This window comes from Aedes aegypti, chromosome 3, assembly GCF_002204515.2.
Source record: "Aedes aegypti strain LVP_AGWG chromosome 3, AaegL5.0 Primary Assembly, whole genome shotgun sequence".
NCBI classification, from domain to species: Eukaryota; Metazoa; Arthropoda; class Insecta; order Diptera; family Culicidae; genus Aedes; species Aedes aegypti.
In genome coordinates, this window is record NC_035109.1 from 378762295 (window position 1) to 378778869 (window position 16575).

A 16575-nucleotide genomic window follows, 5' to 3' on the forward strand; every position below is an offset into this window, starting at 1 on the left:
TCCCTTCAACACCGTACGAGCGATGGTTCAAGAAGAAGCCCAACCTTGGACATGTTCAACAATTTGGAGTGGATGCGTACTGTCATGTTCCGACCGAAAAACGTGGGAAGCTGGACAGCAAAGCAATCAAGCTCAAGTTTGTTGGGTACAGTGAAGTCTCGAAGGCCTATCGTTTGTTGGATCCAAGAAGCGGAAAAATATCCGTGAGTCGTGACGTCAAGTTCCTGGGTAGCTGCCAACCTGTGGATGAAATTAGAATGGAAGAGTTGGTGATTCCTTCAAGTAATATTCCTCTGGAGCAGATTGAAGAACGTGACGAACCAACCGAACCATGTGATGACCAATCCGATGACGATGAAGTTTGGGAGGATCCAGAAACTTATGACGAGCAAGTAGATAAACCGAATGACGAGCAAGTAGATGAACCTGAAGTTCGCAGATCTACCAGGACAAATCAAGGTAAGCCACCAGACAGGTACGTGTGCGCTGCTGGACCTGTGATTCAGGAGGAGCCAAAGACTTTCAAGAAAGCAATGGCCAGTTCCCAACGCAACCAGTGGAAACAGGCGATGACGGAGGAACTGGATTCGATCAATTCCAACGAGACGTGGGACCTGGTTGACCTGCCCGCTGGAAGACGTGCTGTTGCTTGTAAATGGGTCTTCAAGCTGAAGCGGGACCAGAACGGTGAAGTTACCCGGTACAAGGCGAGGCTGGTTGCTCAAGGTTTTAGCCAGCGCTATGGGACCGACTATGACGAAGTGTTCGCGCCTGTGGTCCGGCAAACAACATTTCGTACCCTGATATCTGTAGCGGCGAAGCGACGAATGGTGGTGAAGCAGTACGATGTGAAGACGGCGTTACTCCATGGCAACCTTGAGGAGGAGATTTTTATGAAACAACCCCCTGGATTTGCAGTTGCTGGAATGGAAAACAAGGTCTGCCCATTAAAGAAAAGCCTATACGGTTTGAAACAGGCTGCACGCTCGTGGAACCAAAGTCTTAACGAGGTACTGGAGCAAGCTGGTTTCCGACGGTGCGAATCGAATCCTTGCTTGTATCGAAAAAAGGTTTCTCGGAAGATGGTGCTACGTCCTCGTTTACGTTGATGACTTGATTGTAGCAAGCGAAGATGAGCAGATCATCAAACCATTGGAACAAGCCCTCAAGCAAAGCTTTGAAATCAGCAGCCTTGGGGATGTCCAGTATTACCTGGGCATTGAAGTATTACGAGATGAAGCAGGAGATTTTCAACTAAGCCAACGAAAATACATCGATGAAGTGGTGAAGTCTGTTGGTCTGGAAGAAGCAAAAATGTCTAACATTCCGTTGGACACTGGCTATGGTAAGCAAACTGATAATCCAATTCCTCTCCCAGACAACAAGCAGTATCAGAAGCTAGTAGGACAACTCTTGTACATCGTGGTGAACACTCGGCTTGATATAGCTGCACCGATTGCCATTTTGAGTCGGAAGATAACGTGTCCCACCCAGCTAGATTGGACGGAGCTGAAGCGTATGGTCCGGTACTTGAAGGGAACTATCAACCTGAAGCTGAGACTGAGCCACCACGAGGACCGTTCGGGACTGATTGGATACGCGGATGCAGACTGGGCGGAAGACCGAGAAAATCGCAAGTCGAACAGTGGATTCGTTTTCAAGTTCAACGGCGGAACAATCTTCTGAGCGTGCCGCAAGCAGACGTGCGTCTCACTATCAACAGCGGAGGCAGAATTTGTTGCACTATCGGAGGCCTCGCAGGAAGCACTCTGGCTGCAGCGGTTGCTGGCGGACCTCGGAGAAGATGAACCAACCGTTATCATACACGAGGATAATTAAAGCTGCCTTAAAATGCTGGATTCGGAGAAGTTCAGCAATCGGACAAAACACATAGCGACAAAATTTCACTTTGCCAAGAATTTGAAGCAGACTGGAGCCATCAACTACGTTTATTGTCCAACCGAACTGATGTTGGCTGACCTTCTGACCAAGCCATTATCTCGAGTCAAGATTCAGCAGCTACGGAAGCAGTGCGGATTGGAGTAGCAGCGTTGAGGAGGAGTATTGGAGTTGCAACGCAGCTCATTTATGTATCGAAGCAATCGTTGACTTCCTTGATTATTGTTAAATAAGTTTTCACAGAAATAAATCATTCCTATCCACCTCTCAGTTAAGAACAGACGTCTCTATTTATTCGTACCCGGTACGAGTCACTTCCCAAGAGTGCCAATAAATACATTATAAAATCATTTGAGATTCGTCTCGAAAATCTCATCAAAATCGATCGAACGATGCCGAAGATACAAAAGTTTTAAACTTCGATGTCGGACAGCTAGAGTTAATTTTACATTTTATTAACCCGTATAGGCCTGAGTGGAAGCAAAAATGCATAAACTCTCACCGCTCAGCGAATACTCAATAGATTTAAATATTGTTTTGTCAGCAATTCTGGCCCACATATTCTTCTTCTTCTTGGCATTTACGTCCTCACTGGGACAGAGCCTGCTTCTCAGCGTAGTGTTCTTATGAGCACTTCCACAGTTATAAACTGAGAGCTTTCTTTGCCAAAGTTGCAATTTTCGCATTCGTATATCGTGTGGTAGGTAGGATGATACTCTATGCCCAGGGAAAGCAAGGAGATTTTCATTACGAAAAGATCCTGGACCGGCCGGCAATCGAACCCACACAACTTCAGCATGGCTTTGCTTTGTAGCCGCGGACTCAAACCACTCGGCTAAGGAAGGCCTACATATCTTGTTTCTAAAAGTGGCCAGAGGAACTTGGGATTATTCCTGTGGCCGGAGTTATTCCGGTGTGTTCCATGATACAGCGGCCACATTATAGCTGATTCTAGAAATTATCTGAGACTTAAAATTTGCCTATCTCCAGGGGCTAAAAATCGCACCACCCTTTTCACCAGTGTTGACCAGACTCATTTCCCCGAAATTCGAATTTTGAAGCCATGAACTGTTATAACTGTGCGTTGTATTCCTGAGATGGAGGGGGAGGTGGTTGGGCTTGAGTGTTGCACATGGGATCCGACAGTTTCGATCTCGGTGGGCCGCAATTCAAGTTTCGGTGAAATGATTCGCACTCACTCACTCTCTCATTTCATTTCACCAAAACTTGAATTGTGGCTCTCTGGGATCAACAATGATCGATTTTGTGTGCAGTACTCAAGCTTAACCATCTGCTTTTCTATCTTAGGAGGATAGAGCATGGTTGTAGTAGTTCGTGGCTTCGTAGTTGGGAAATGTTATTTTCGGGGAAATGAGTCTGAACAACACTGCTTTTCACTCGACCTGACCCAGTGACCCACCGGAATAACTATAGCCACAGGAACTTTCCCGAGATCTTTTTGCCACTCTTAGAGACTACATATGTGTTCGAGTATACTGACAAAAAATAATTGAAATCCGTTAAGTATTCGCTGAGTAATTAGAATTTTAGTATTTTTGTTGTCACTCGGGCCTATACGGGTTAATGCAAAATTCATGCTAGTTGATTCCTTAACAAACGCAAGTGTTGTAAAAATATATACGGAGTGCCTTAAAAAAAAAGTATTGGACAAATAAAATACGCAATGGCCGTTTTTCATACAAAATGCTCAAGTTTGAAGGTCTTGCCTCTTGTGTCCGATTGCTCGAAAATTTTCACTGCTGCTTAGAAATAACAAGAATTTCATTCAACCGATGAAGCCCAAAATTTGAAACCAAAACATTTGAACGCTTGATAGTTTATAATTTTGTAAAAAATGGCATAGAATTATTTTTAAAATGTTTTGAAAACAAAAAGTTCAACTGAAAAATAATATTCTTCAAACTTGTGTGTTTTATCAAATTTCACAGTTTTGTTGACGGGAATATTGTTTTAAATATTCCCATTTAAAAGTTATTTTGAATTCAAAAATAATTCATTTTTGATAAAATCTTTGATTTGTGATAACTTAAAATTTTGTTTTTGAAATGCTCCTTAATTCCTGCTGTGATGAACTTTTCAGGTCAATCGGAACACTAGAAGCCGAGATGCAAATCTTAAAATTTGACCATTTTGTATGGAAAAGCGGTCAATGCGTACTTTATTCTCTCCTGAAAGAAGAAGTACTGTCCAGTACTGTACTGTACATTCTGGTTGTCTGGGACATCTTTCATAGCACAAATCGCTTTTTCCGTAACATGGCCGTATTAGCCCACGTTCCCCCTCCCAATCGGGAGTTGCGAACCTGTGGTAAAGTTGAAGCCATCCACACACATACTGGGGTTGCATGATGTGTCAATCCAGGTTTGAAACACCACTGCCACTGAATGTTACGGGTTCGAATCCGATGGGCGGAAGGAAACATCAACCGAAACGACCACCACATTGATGTGTGGCGAAGCAATGGACTCGCCAGTGCACGGTGCTCCCCTGACCGTTATTATCAGAAAAAAATCTCCATCAAATCTGTGCTCACCAGTCGATTTCTATAGCCAAGCTGCATGTCTGGGCAAAATTTTAAAAAAATCGTAGGGCCCGTTTTGAAGTTAGGCCCTTTTGAATGTGTAAGTCCACATATTCTAAAGAAATCCGAGATATTCAAACGAGTTTTCATAGGCCGTGATTATCAGGATAGATATAATGTTAAAATTTGAATCAAAGTTGGATTATATGATTATTTGTAAATTCTGGGGATAGTTTTGAATGAGAAGGTAGACGAAATTTGGAGTTACGTCCTTTTGGAAGCGTAACCATTGAAAACACTCATTTCCAATAGATTAATTAGGTATTCTTATACCTTTGAGCATGTTCAAAAGTTTTCAATGGCACATTGCACTTATATGGCGCCAAAGTATTTCACAATCAACTGATTTTCCATAGGCTCAAGTGTTTTAAGGCATTACGGAGCTAATTTCATCATGTAACCAAATAAGTTCTTGTAGCACAATATTGTGGATAGCTAGGTGAACCCATGTACTCACGATTCAGTTTATTTTACATGCAATTATTGTTACCTGTTGTATATCGAAGCGAAGTATACGTCAAGGAATACTTTACGAGTTAAGTTTTCGATTATGGATAGCAGTGTATGGAATAAAATAAAATTAACAACGTAGAAAGCAGCGATACAAAATGGAAGAAAACAATGCAAAGTTTAGAACATCCGTTATTATTTTGTTTAATGAAGTTCAAAATTGTAGCATTTACAGAGCTTAAATGTTTGTCTTTGTCAATTTGGAAAACTTTGTGAGGCTCCCAAAGTATGCTTTTTTTCGTTTGTGATGAGTCATAGCAGCTCTTTACTTCACAAGCACAGTCTGCGATCGAAAACAAATAAAAGTGTACATGGAAATCTCTAGATTGTGTAGGATAGAAACCATATTCTGGTATATAGTCCAGCAGGTTATCAACAGGGCAACAGAACAATTAACGATTTTCCGGTAATCATAACTGGAATTTACGTAAAATCCATGAACAACTCTGTTATAATCATATTTTATATATCTTTTCAAAATTATACCCCTTGACTTTGAATTCCATTACCCCGAATACCCGAAGACCTTCGCAAGTTCCAGTTTCTAGAATGGCATTACTGCGAATTCCATTATCACGGGACAATGTCATACAAGGTAATTATATATCCGGGACAATAGCATTCAGTGTAATAGTGCGTTCAGAGTGATGACACTCAGGTTAATGAAATTCGGAGTTAAGGTATAGAATCTTCTCAAGAGAGTTTGATTTTCAAGGAGACATATAACATAAAGCTCTGAAAGTTTTATGATTTTAAATTCAATAAAACCAAATAATAACGAATGTTTCTTACTTCTCTTAAGCATATTTCAAGTACTGAGGCTTTGTTTCACAACATACCATGAGAATGGACTGTTTGATTTATACAATTCTTTCACTATTGTATTTATACAGAGCTCTTACGTGTTTGTGAAATCGAAAAGACCGAGAAACCCAATGGTAAAGTTGTAGATTTTTGAGAAATATAAATGTAGTAATGTATGCTACAACTGATCACAAAACTATTGACAGTGGTCTAGAGTTCTATTAGGTCCGTCACACTCGGCCTCAGATTGGGTACCACTTCTAGTACTGCATTTGGTCACTCGGTAGTGCAAAAGGTACCCAAGTTTGACAGATCGCAGTACACTTTTCACGGCATTCTAGATTACCTTATGAGCCATAAAATTTTGGGCAACTGCAAGGGACATGGAGGTCTTTAATGTGTCTTTGGTGCTATAGTTTGGCCAATTGTGCATTACTCAGCAATTGAAGTTTATGTTCTGGGGCAGTACAAAATTGGCCGCAAAAGCCGGTAGCTTCTGCTTCTTCTTATTGGCATTAACGTCCTCACTGGGACAGAGCCTGCTTCTCTACTTAGTGTTCGATGAGCACTTCCACAATTATTACCTGAGAGCTTTCTTTGCCAGAGTTGCCATTGTTGCATCGTATATCGTGTGGCAGGTACGAACATACTCTATGCCCAGGGAAGTCAAGAAAATTTTCATTACGAAAAGATTCTGGACCGACCGGGAATTGAACCCAATCACCTCCAGCATGGCATTATTTTGTAGTCGCGGACTCTAACCACTCGGTTAGGGAAGGCCCAAGGTAGCTATTTGGGCCATAACAATATTTTATAAATAATAATGACACGAAAATTGCTTCGTAATGCCTTACAGCGCTTGAGCCTTTGAAAAAATAATCAATTGTGAAATACTTTGTTGACATATAAGTGCAATGTTGCATTGAAAACAATTGAACATGCTTAACGGAATGCCTGCCTAAAAGAATACCTAATTAATCGATTGGAAATTAGTGTTTTCAATGGTTACACTTCCAAAAGGACGTAACTCCAAATTTCGTCTATCCTCTCATTCAAAACTACTCTCAGTAGTTACAAACAACTATATAAACCAACTTTGATTCAAATTTTAATGTTATATCTACTCTGATAATCACGGCCAATAAAAACTCGTTTAAATATCTCAGATTTAGTGAACTTACACATTCAAAAGGGCGTAACTTCAAAACTGGCCCTACGATTTTTTTAAAATTTTGCCCAGACATGCAGCTTGGCTATAGAAATCGACTGGTGAGCACAGATTTGATGGAGATTTTTTTCTGATAATAACGGTCAGGGGAGCACCGTGCAGTGGTGATTGCTGAATGTGGGTGGTGGTTTCGAAACGTGATTGACTCTGAAAAATTGATGATAATTCAATGGGTTCGGTTTGTTTGTGGAAAAGCTTTGACGAGCGGTGGTTGAAAGGTTAGAAAGGAGGTTTTTCATACAGTGTACAATATGGAAATTAGCGTTTTCAGTCATGGACCTAAAAATTTAAAATGTAAGCTGCATAAGAGGTAATTTTATATAAATACATTTTAAAGAATTTTTCGGGAATGCTTCTATAAATGTTTCTTGAACAGGGAACATCGCGATTATATGTATATTTAAAATCCGTTAGAGAGACAATTTACCATGAGCTCGACGCATTCGAATACGTCTTTCAGTCGTGGGCCGAATTATGTATAGGTATGAGATAATTTAGTCAACTGAAAGGTGGAAGTAGTATTACGACGAACATCTAAATGGTAATGAGAGCGCTGAAACGGAGGTGCAAGGCAGCAGATAATGTCAATGAATTTTCCCCCTTTTTTTAAGAGCATGAGGATGCTATCCTGTCAACTGAAGATTAACTGGCAGTTGTAAAGGAACGAAATTGCAGCAAAAAATAACAAATTCCGTGAATCAGTGGTTATAGACGATGATCTTAAGCTCTTGATCCGTCTTAAAAACTTGAGGAGAACGCAATTTCAACGCACTCGCAATCCTACTATGAAAATTATATGGCAGGATCTGCCGAAAGAAATTAAAAAACGATTTTCACAATTAAGAAACAACAATTTTGAAAATTTAAATTTCTCAATTGAACCCTAGCTGAAACCCTTTTCGAAATTATCTAAAATTATGAAAAAACCTCAGAAGCCAATATCGGCATTGAACGTGGAAAACAAATAATAACCAAAAGCTCCTGGCAATTATGGATTTTTTTACTTCCTCAAGAAACTTCCAGAAAGTAGCTTATCATTCTTAGTTGATATATTTAACAAATGTTTTAAGTTGGCATATTTTCCTGAGAAATGGAAAAATGCGAAGGTAATACAAATTTTGAAACCAGACAAAAATCCTGCTTCTAGCTATCGTCCAATCAGTTTGCTTTCCTCCATCAGTAAACTTATTGACACGGTCTTTTAGAACAGAATGATGAATCATCAATGGCAATTCAATTTTTGCCGATGAACAGTTCGGATTCCGCCATGGACATTCGACCTCCCACCAACTTTTACGTGTAACAAATTTGATTCATTCCAACAAATCTAAAGACTATTCTGCTGATCTTGCTAATAGAGATTCCTATGAATAATTGGGAATCCATCCAGATGACCCTGGGAAGTCTTGAGAACTTCTGCTGTAACCTTAGTTGTGTTGATCGATTGGGCTCCATGAGTAAGAAATACTTACCAATTAATTATGATGAATCTGCAATCAAATAAGGAAAGATGAAATGTTAGAATTAGTGTTTTGAAATTGCGTTGTAAATCACGATACATATTAATTCTTCGAAACAAGATCACAACATCTTCTCAATCAACGCCCTTCATCGATAGACGAAGGCCATAAAGTTTACCTAAGCATCGCCCATCATCCAATTAATCTCCGGTAGTTAATGAAGATTTCCCCTTTTTCCCAATAATCCTCATAACTGGGAAACTTCCTCTCGCTGATGATCGAGCTCATTACGTGACAGAATCGGAGGCGTCGTCCATCCCATCACACGACAGTCCATTGTAATACCGAGCCAATTATCCCAGGCTACAACGCATTTCTCCTCCTGAAAGCGGATGATATAATGTTCGGATAATTATAATCCTCCCCGGCGCGGCTCTTGTTTCCTGTCCGGGGTAGAAGCACAAAAGTTGTCTCACTGTCCTCCGGAAAAGATTCTGCTTCTTTTTCGAAAGCCTTGTCACCACCGACTTTCGCTGTTGATGCCCCCCCTATTGATGGCCCACAACAAACTTCATCATCCTTAAGACTTTCAATGACCCCGAGAAGAAAAATGTGGCGAACAAATACCATGTAATGGTATTGACATTAAATACCATCTGATTTCATCAGTCTTCATAACAGCAATTTAAAAATAAATCATAGAATTTTTGTTTAATGTAATACGTGATTGTTATAGACGTGCTATTTCCATCCACTCGGGACGACAGGACAATCGCCTCCCAAATGAAATGTTAGGCTCTTGTGAAGATGGCAACAACGACAACAACGATGATGAGCAAAGCACGTTGGCGGCGACAATGGAGCGATGATTATTATCAGCGGACAATAAAACACGCAACAGTTTGGATCCTTTCGTTTCTTGGCGGTAAGGAAGTTTTGGGGGAGGAGGAGCGTAGACATCGTTGCGAAGAAAAAGATTGATCCTTGGAGGGGGATTTCCGTTCGTTTGGTTTTCCGGGAAAAGCTGATAGGAAAGGCGAACTTATCGAACTTTGGGTGAAATTTGGAAACGGATTTTTGTTACTTGGAAAAAACAGATAGGTATTGTGTGGTTTGAGTTACCTTAGTTTCGTTAAGGCTTAGCCGTGTTCAGTTCAACAAAAAATGGTGAAAATTTCTCTAACACTTCTTGAATTTGAAGCAATTCTTATTAGAGATTTCTGCTATAATTTGAAGGCGTTATTATAAACGGCAATCTTGAACTCTTGATTCGTCTTTAATACGTGAGAAGAAGGCAAATAAAAATTCCGAAAACAAAATATTTCAATTGGATTCTGGCCGCAAATTTTTTTGGAAATTTACAAAAAATTTAAAGGCTCTAAATCCAGTTTCGGCAATGAAAGAGGTAAACCAAATATTTTACCTAATTGACAATAAGCTCGATAATTTGATTTGCAGTTTGAAAGCGCTTGATATGTCAAATCATATTGAGGGCATTGAAGCCAAATGTATCTAAAATATAGAATGTCTGTATCCACTGATTAACAGAAAATCGAAACTTTGTCTCGAGAACAAGTTTAAGGTAGAAGCGAGGCGAAACTCAAGATGAATAGAAGCGAACCCCTCGTCATTGTACTTAATGGCTGGACAGTTTACCCGTTCATTAATTGTGGCAGTTGTACACACTGCTCTCGTTGTGATCTCTCCCTAGGATCAAAGGTACAATGGCGGGGCTCTTGTCTTTGTATGCAAATCCACTCAAGTATCAACAAGTGGTGGCAAACTGTCGCTCCAAAGTGGAGATTAGCATCCTGATTTAATTTGTTGGATCTGTGACGACTTGAGTAGTGTCATTGATTTGCCTGTAATATGTTTGTGTTAATCAAACGTTTTAATTGGAGGATTAGCAGAGTCCAACTAAATTGCTGGAGATGTGATTCATATCAAGACTGAGTGACACATGATTTAATTGAAAGACAAATACATGAAAATTGAACATGTTACAATGAACAACATAAACGATTTCATTATTATTGTTTATTTCCCAATTTGTATCACAAATTATACGTTGTGCTTGGGGGTTCCAGAAATTTCTAAGAGGATTCCATAAGATATCAGGGATACATGGCTATGAGAGGTATAATAGAATTCTTAGATGTCCATAAGGTTTTCGCTTAAGACCTCAAGGGTTCTTAGGGGTTAACTAAACATTCTCATGTGATCCCAAGAGCTGAAAAAAGTTTATTGGGCTTTCAAGAGATTCTCAAAGTTATCCCAGGGGTTCCCAAGGTGTTTTCGGAGATACCCATTGATTGTCTACAATGTTCAGGTTCCAAGTTGATTGAAAGTGATTTCGCATAGAGATTTCTTAACGGCTCCCGGGAGTTTCCTAAAATTTTCCAGTTACTTTTTTCAGTGAGTTTCCAGCTCTCTTCTTGCGTATTTCCCAGGATTCATAAGAGATTCACAGCATCCCAAACTTCACGCAAACCGCATGAAACTTATGAGAACTAGGAAGCCTTTTAAGCCATCTATTTAAAACTTTTTGGTAACATCTTTGGAGTCCCAAGAATGCTCAACGCTTCTTTTGAATATTAAAAACTCATTGAAACCCCCTTGAAATACGTAGGAAACCTCTGGAAATCTCTCAAAAATGCCAAAGAAGTCCATCGCATATTCCTCAAAACCACAAGAAACTCATAGAAGCCCTTTGGAAACCCTTGAAATCTTTTGGATACAATTGGGAACTTTTAAGACCATCATTGAAATCCATGGAAACCTTTGAGCAGGCTTGATAATACTCCTCAACATCATCAGAGTTCGGTGACATACTCTAGAGCAGTGTCTCTTTGTGAGGAAGCGAACAAATGCTAAGCAAAGAGGCAACGAAAAATGAGCGAGAAAGATGCGGCACAAAACACAACAGAGTTAAATTCCATAAAAAATGCCATCACAACTCCCCGAAGACTGTCTTGTTCAGGCGGGACAGTCAAGAGTTCTTTTGAAGCGTGAGTAAAGGTGACCATCGCAGCAAGAGAGAAAGAGTACAAGAAAAAGTCCTCGCATTTTTTTGTAATCTCACTCTAATCGCTTGAAGATCTGTGTTGAAAATTTTGATTGACTCCTCAGAGAAACTGCAAAATCGCCTCATCTTTGCATCGCAGATGAGTTTCTATCAAGCCTGCCTCTGAGAACTCCTGAGAATCCTTTGAAAAGCTTTTCGAAGCCGCTTGCGATATTCTTGGTTGTCCAAAAAAAAAACATTGTTAAACTGTTTATTAGTTCTCAAGCGATTTGTGCTTGAATTTCTCAAAGGTATCCTAGGGGTTCCCAATGTTTTCTCGGAAATAATCAGCGATTGCCCACAAAATTCAGGTTCCATGTTACAGTCAACTATCCATAACATCGAGTTAGGGAGGTATCGAAACCAATTAAACTGCGATCCAAGGGACCATTGAGGTAGCCATGGTTCTCTAACTCGATATCGAGATACAGAATATCGAGTATGGAAGAGCTGAAAGTGGTTTCCCAAAGATTTCCAGATGATTCTCGGGAGTTTCTAAAACTTTCCCAGTAGATTTTTCAGTCAGCTTTTAAACCCTCAACACTCATTGGAAAACCCCCTGAATTTCTTTGGAACCTCTCGAAATCCCTTGTGAATGCCCTAGAAGTCTGTTTCATGTTCCTTAAAACCCCATGAAACCCATGAAAGCCATTTGGAAATCCTTACGACCGTTTGAATGCTCTAGGGACATTTTAGAAACATCTTTGGAATCAATTGAAACCTCTGAGAATACCTGAGTCTTCTTTGAAAAGCTTCTCGAGTCTGTCTGTCTGGTTTCCAAATTCGATATTTTTGAGAACCCACTGGGAACCACAGCGATTCTTGCAAACAACTAACCACTCTTGTCATCCGAAGGATGTTTTTAAGTAGATTCCCGGCAAAATTCTTTTCAGATTTCGATTTGTTTAAATATCATTCAAAAGTTTCTTGTATGACTCATGGAAGATTCTTGGTGAGATCTTCAGCACATCTATTTAGTAATGTATAATGATAGCCCAAATAATACATTGAATAGCTCCTAGTTAGTTTTCAATCGATTTGTGTTTGGATTCCTTGAAGATTACAAAATAGATGGAGTTCCAAAGGATTCCTAGTGAAAATTTCAAAAGAAAATTTCGCATTGAGCTATGGCCCAACGGATTCAAATTCAACAAATAATTCATTCAAAAACAGCTTGCTAATTTTCATGATAAATTCCACCATATATGGTACTTTGAATCTACATAAAAATTTGTACTCAATTATTATTTTCAAATCGGAATCCTTCTTGTACGGAACCCTTCCGTACGCGAAGAATCTATAGAGAATTTCAGCAGAATCCGCTAAAAATCAACCAAATCTAGAAAAGTAAATAATCAATGTTTATGAATACTACTATTTTTTAAACAAAATGGAAGGATGGTATCTTCGGTAAAGTTATGGAAGAGCTCAAGAGCAGTCTAATGGAAGGTTTTTGACGTTAACTACGTCTTACGGCAATATACTGGGTGTCAATTGAAAATCTAAAATTTTGCGACCGTCACGAAATTATGTAAGATTTTGAACGCTAATAACTCAGTCATTTATCGATAGATTTTCAATATTTTCCCACCAATCGATCGGAAATGTATACAACAATTTCCTCGAATGGAGAAAACTATTGATTATTGACAATAAACTATTGAAAATTGGGAAAATGTCGACCCCTTTCTTACGCAACCAATCACGTGCAATCAGTTTTCCACGCTTCTTTTGCGTTCCACTTCGCACTATAAAAGCAGACCGATTCCTGCTTCTTCGCTCATTCTTCTTTTTGCAGTCAGACTGTGAACATGGTCGGCGAGCAAGTCTCGAGTGCCTTTCGCATTCTCAGCTCAGATTTCAATGGAACGTGAATGGAACAACAACACGCCGCCGCGACTGAAGCCGCTTGTTAAAGCGCCCATCGTCATCGCCACCGCAAACCTCATCGGGCGAGGAGGATTGCAACCAGTGCGCCGTCAAAATGTGTCCGTGTTACGCAAATTCAACAATTCAATCGGCCCTTTTCAGAGCCAACAAATGTGTTTTAAAGAGTTGATTGTGTAATATTCCCATAAGCATAAAAAAATTCAATTATTCGAGCTGTTATGTCAGCCGGTCTTATTGGCATCAATGCGCTCGTCTTATGTTACAGTATGCGTGGTTTCCAAATCAGAGATTCCTGAACGATTGTAGAATGGATCCCCGAAGCTAGTGTGGCTTCTGAGATTTCCGCATGGTTCCTGGGATTCCAGAGTGGATGTTGATATTTCAGTGTAGATCCAAGAGCTCCAATGTCGATCCTGGTATTTCAGTGTGGATCTTTTTATTCCAGTTTAAATCCTAGGATTGTAGTGTGAAGTTCAGTGTGGATCGTTTGATTCCAGTGTGGGTATTTTAATTATAGTGTAGATCCTAGGTTTTAAATGGGGATCATGGGATTGTAATGTGAATCGAAGAATTTCAATGTGAAACTTGGAGTTTCGATGAGGATTCTAGAATTCTTGTGTGGATCTTGAAACTCCAGTGTAAATCATGGGATTGTAAAATAGATCGTAGAATTTTAGTGGAGATCCTGGGATTGTCAGTGTGGATCTTGGGCTACCGGTGGCCCAGAACTTCAGTGTGAATTCTGATATTTCAGTGTGGATCCCTTTATTTCAGTATGAATTCAGGGATTGTTATTTAGATCGTAGATATTTCAGAGTGTATTCAGGGATTCCAGTGCGAATTTTGAGATTCCAGTGTCAGTCCTGGCACTCCAGTGTGAATCTTGGGATCCCCGTGTAGATCTGGATGATGGAATTCCAGTGTGGACCTGGACCTGTGTTGGGATACCAATGGGGATTTTGAGTTTCCAGAGTGAGTCCTGGGATTGCAGTGTGTATAGTAATATTTCAGCATGGATCCTGAAAATCCGTTGTGGATTCTGGGACTCCATTGTGGGTCCAGAAACTCCAGTCTGGGACTCCAGTATAGATCCTGGAATTCAAGTGTGGATTTTGGTATTTTAGTGTAGAATCTGAGATTCCATAGTGTAGACATTGTAGATTCTGGGATTCCAGTGCAGACCTGGGTTTTCATTCTGAATTCTGGTATTCCACTGTGAATTCTGGGATTACAATGTTGATTCTGGGTTCCAGGGTTGATTTTTGGATTCCATTCAGTGTGGAAAGTGGGGCTGTTGTGTGGTTTGTAGTGTGTCAGTGTGAATCTTAGGATTCCAGTGTGGATATTGGGATTCCAGTATAGAATGCTGATATTCCATTTTGGATCCTGGAATTGAAACAAGGGCCATGGAATTCCAGAGTGAAATTTACAGTTAAATTTTAGTAAGGATCTTGAGAATCTAGTAAGGACATTGGGATTCCAGTGTGGGTTTTGGAATTCCAGTGTGGATCTTGTGATTTAGTGTGGATCATGGGATTGGAGCATTGGTCCTTAGTTTCCTAGGTGAACATTGGGATTGTAGTGTGTATCCAAGAATTTCCGAGGTGGATCCTAGCTTTTCAGTATGGGTATTGGGATACCATTGGGTATTTAGAGTTTCCAGTGTGATTCATTGGATTATAGTGAGGATCATGGATTTCTAATATGGATTTTAGAATTCCAATGTGGATCCTAGAATTCTAGTGAGGATTCTGACTTTCCAGTGGAAATGATCAAATGACTCCAAAGAACCAACAACACTTTGCAAATTTTGTGGAAATATTGCGAAAATAGTGAGCGATTGGATTGAAAATCTTTCGAATGTTCTGTGAAAATTCTTTTTGAATCCTGTGTGAGTTTAGGAAATCCTGTGAGATAAGTATTAGTATTCTTAGTATTCTTGAGAGAATCCTATGCAAATACTTTGAGAATCATATAAGAACCCCATAAAAGTCATGTTTATGTCAAAATACTCTTAGAACTTTGTGTGAATTTAAGAAATTATGTGGGAATTGAGTAAAAATATTGCGGAAATTGTGGGAATTCTTTGAGAATCCCGTGTGGTTTTCATGAGGATCGTGCGAAAATTCATATGGATATTATATGGGAATCCGGTGTATATTTTTTTTTTGAGAATCCTGTGGGAATTCTGTAAGATTTCTTTTAAAATGCTGTGGGAATAATATAAAAATATCTTGGGAATTCTACCGAATCGACAATTTAACAGAATAAATGTATTTTCTCTGTTCCCGTCGATTTTAGACGTATGATGTTTTCAGATAAGTCATTCGTAATTTAGTTTTGCATCTCCTAAGAAAAAAAAAATGAATAGGCTCTTATTCAAGTTCAAATTTTGAAGAATATTTTTTTATTTGAGGAAACTTGTGGCTTCTGCAAACTTTTAAAAAATGTTATTTTGAATATCTTTGTCGAAAACCCTTTAGATTTAACTCTTCATTTGGGTTAAGTCAATTGATTCTGTCAGTTTTAACTTAGGGTGGACCAAAAAAAAAAATCTTTTTTTTGTCTAACATTTTTGTTTTCATTTTCTAGTGAATGCGATCTGTAGAAGTGTTGTACAGGAAGTAATGGACCACATTTTTCCTGAACATTGCATGTTTGTAATTCTTGTGATTTTGAAGTTATAAGCAAATTTAAGTGACCAACTATGAAACCCTTGGATTCTCAAAATTCATGGGATAGGATCGATAATGATTTTCTTCAATGGACATTGTAGAGACCAAATCGAAGGTAACTTTTGCTGTCACAATTATGAAACCGTCGTTTTTGTAAATTAAGAAAATTATCTTGAAGATTTCATAGTTTTCCAATGAAATTTGCTTAAAACTTACAAATCACAAGATTTACAAACCTGCAATGTTCATAAGAAATGTTTTCAATTGCTTCCTACTTCTGGAGACCACATTCACGTTAAAATAAAAACGAAAAAGAGCGGTTCCACAGAAAATGACGACTTTTTTCCCAAATTTCATTTTTATATTTTTTGATCTGGATGAAATTTTTCACATGCTTTCTTTATGCCCAAAAATGCCTTTTTGCATCATCGGCTCGCCATTTT

General features: G+C 39.2%; 1 protein-coding gene across 2 annotated transcripts in view; it reads right to left on the reverse strand.

Annotated features, from left to right (window-relative positions):
- The window catches only part of LOC5567474 (putative GPI-anchored protein pfl2), a 139984-nt gene that overhangs the window by 93354 nt on the left and 30055 nt on the right, over nt 1–16575 (reverse strand). For both annotated transcript variants that reach the window (XM_021852585.1, XM_021852584.1), the window contains exon 2: nt 8516–8533. The gene's annotated coding sequence lies outside the window, so the exon portion shown is untranslated. The remainder of the gene's footprint in view (nt 1–8515; nt 8534–16575) is intronic.